We start from the raw sequence: 3394 nt of genomic DNA on the forward strand, positions 1-3394 counted from the left end.
TATCCTGTCTTCTGACAGTGGCCAATGCCAGATGCCCCAGAGGGAATGAACAGAACAGGTAATCATCAAGTGTTCCATCCCATCGCCTATTCCCAGCTTCTGGCAAACAAAGCCTAGGGACACCATCCCTGCCCATCCTGGCTATCCATTGATGAACTCCATGGCTACCCTCCATGAACTCCCTGACCAGGGCGGAGCTTGCCAAATCCTAACCACTAGACCACCAGGGAGCTCTTGGACTTTGCCCAAGGAAACACAGCAAATCTCTGACAGTGCCCAGAACAGAACCTAGATCTGGTGATGTCCAGGAATGCAATTTACTCAAGATCTTTCCATGTCAATGACTCCCTCCCCATCATGGTAATAACAGAGTACTCCAAAAGCATTAATACATTTATCCTCACAGCCTGTAATGTAATAATAATAATAATAGACTATAATACCTACATCATATACAGCATTTTTCATCTGTAGATCACAAAGCACTTTACAAAAGGAAATCAGCATTGTTATCTCCATTTCACAGGTAGAGAAACTGAGGCACAGAGAGATGAAATAATGTGCCCAAGGCCAGTTAGCAGTAGAGCCAGGAATTTTATCCATGTCTCCCGAGTCACAATCCAGTTCATTACCCACAACACCATCCCCCACTAGACAATGCTTTCTCCCTGTATCAGATGAAAGCCCCTTTAAAGGGGTCTTTGACATTTAATGAGCTTTGAAAAAAAAAAAAAAACAACAACACTATTTCCTTGTTCTTTTTGACAAGGCTTTGTGCTTCCTGTATTCACTTCTTCTTGTTCCTACAGTGGAGCCAAAATCCTGGGGTAAGAATCTAATAGAGTCACAATCCCAATAATGATATCACAGTCTGTTGCTGGGGAAATCTACATGTCACAAATTCAGTGTTATGATTACTTCATAGCTGGATCCAAGATGTGGAGGAGATGGACTTAGGGAAAAAATGACATATCAGCATTTTATTCTTGGGGAATAGGGGCTAGCTAATGAGTGCAGTGTCTCAGAGACAGCCATCCTCTGGTTTAGTTCAGGTGGTGACTTATGGTGATGCGCTGGAAAATGCAAATAACTGTATTTGGGCACATTTTTTAAAATTTTGGCAAATAGTAAATTTGCCAAAAAATAAGTTTTTCAGGGCATCAAAATTATTTGTGAATTCAGTTCAAATTCAGCAAATAGTTTGGGCTGGAAAAAGAGGGGGGGGGGAATGTCGAAAAGTTTTCATGTTATCAAAACAAACTGTTTTGATGTTGTTTCAGAACAACATTCTGAAACAAAATGTCAATTTGAAATGACATTCAAAACATTTTGTTCAACCCCAAACAATTGTTTTCCATATTTTTGGTTCAGCGAGAAAAAAAAACAAAAAAGATTCTGTTTCAGTTCAAAAACACACTGATTTTTCTTTTCTGGTTTTTCGGGTCAGCCACCGAACCAAAAACAATTGATTCCTTGCTCCACTCTACAAATAACCTTTGGAATCGGGCAATGGTAGCTGCTACCATCTGTGCTACAGCTGTACTTACATCTGACAGCTGGAATGTGGGTCATCAGCTAATGGCACAGCATTAACACCTTTTCTTCCTCAAAATAGACTCAGGTTTTTCCTCCAAGAAAAAGCTGTACCTAGGAGAAGCAATAATTCTGGTGACACCTTTTATTACTGCTTGTTGAATGAAACCACAGAAAAGAATAGTTGAAATCATTACATAACAGGTAGCTATTCCCTCCCATCATGCATTTAGATTCACACTGCTTTTTGAACTTTGATGTGAAGGCTGTGGAATTAAAAAGTTGCCTCTGGGGAGAAATGTAGCATGGTCCGAACATATGACATCTTCCTGTCACCTCCCCCCAAGCATTGCTAAATTTAGCTGCATCACTCCTAACATGAGTTTCTCAGCTAAATCCCTGGGCATAGCTTTGAAAATTTCAGGGAATGTGGTATAGTGCAGTATCAAAGCGGCATCCTTCCTGAATGTACCTTTGATCAGAGCTGTGAGGCATATTTTCAACTATCTGAAACTTGACTGATTTGGGGTTTCATTACACACTTGAATCTCAGACCGTTTTCATCAAAGGCTTTGCTAAAGTTCGTCAGTCTTGCATTGGAACCTTTGATAATTTATGGTTTTCCATGAAACTCAGTTTTGCTGGGTGTGGGGCGGGGGTTGACATGAAACTAAGTGCGAGGGGTTTTGACTGAATTTTGAGAGTTTGGGATCACACAAAAGTCACATGGCCAGATTCTCTATTGAATGTACAGCTCCTTTTGACTGTAATCTGGCTACAAAGCCTAACTCTGCTGGGAACAAGTCTTCTGGGTTTGCACATCTGCCTGCGTTGCCCCGCTTCCAGCAATACCATAGAGGAATACTCTCTAACTCAATTAAGTGCCCAAACTACCCCAACCTCTCAGTCCCAAACTGGGCACTTGTGCTTGGGTGCAGTGTGAGCTTAGAGGGTGGACCCCATCACTGCTGTGTCCCCTGGTGACTATCCTTCTGGTCACCATGCTGGATCGAGGCTGCTCGCCCAGCCTGACTGCAGCCAGGTCCCCGTCTTGCGCTTTGGGCACATCCCTGGGCCAGGCCCTGGCTGAGTAAATTTGGGACTGCTCTCTCCAGCAGTTCCAAAAGATCCTCAGGCTAAAGCATGTGTGTCCTCTCTCCAATCCTGCCTCTGTGCCTGCCAAGCAGCCCGGAGCCAACCAGGTAGCCTGCAACCCATCCTCTGTTCCTTTTGGGTGGGGCTGAGCTCTGTTCTGGAGGGACATTCCTCCCCACCAATAGGGAGATAGGCAGGCAGCAGGGAGTCAGGGTGTAGTTTCCTCCCAGTCTGCTAGCAAATCTGTGTTCTGGGGCCAGCTATCCCCTTGTGCCCACTCAGTCAGCGCTAGTGGGATAGGGCTAGCCTATTCACACTCCTGCTGACCTGTGGATGGGGCCGGGGGTACCAGGCATGCATGAAAAGTTCCTGAGCCACTGAGTTCCACTCAGTTTTGTTTTTTTAGCTCTGCTTCCTTGTTACCTTTTCAACAAAGGTTTTGGTTAGTAACTGAGACTATAACAAAAGAACAGGGTGTCCCCAGTTATCATAAAGGCCTGGTGCATTTGCACACCTAGTACCTCCTCCAACTCCCAGTGAGGGCAATGGAAAGACTCCCAGCAGCGACTGCAGTGGGCATTGGATCCAGGCCCCGGTTGGCATGCCCCTGTTTGCGACACGTAAGGTTCGAGTAGTATTTTAATGAAGGAGGACCAACAAGACACAACAGAGTTGGTTTAAAGCTAAATGGCTGTGTTTATTTTAACAATGGGAATAGATTACACTTTGGCTAGGGAGAGCAAGGTGTTAACTCTTATCTACACTG

This window comes from Gopherus flavomarginatus, chromosome 11 (assembly GCF_025201925.1).
Source record: "Gopherus flavomarginatus isolate rGopFla2 chromosome 11, rGopFla2.mat.asm, whole genome shotgun sequence".
Lineage (NCBI taxonomy): Eukaryota > Metazoa > Chordata > Testudines > Testudinidae > Gopherus > Gopherus flavomarginatus.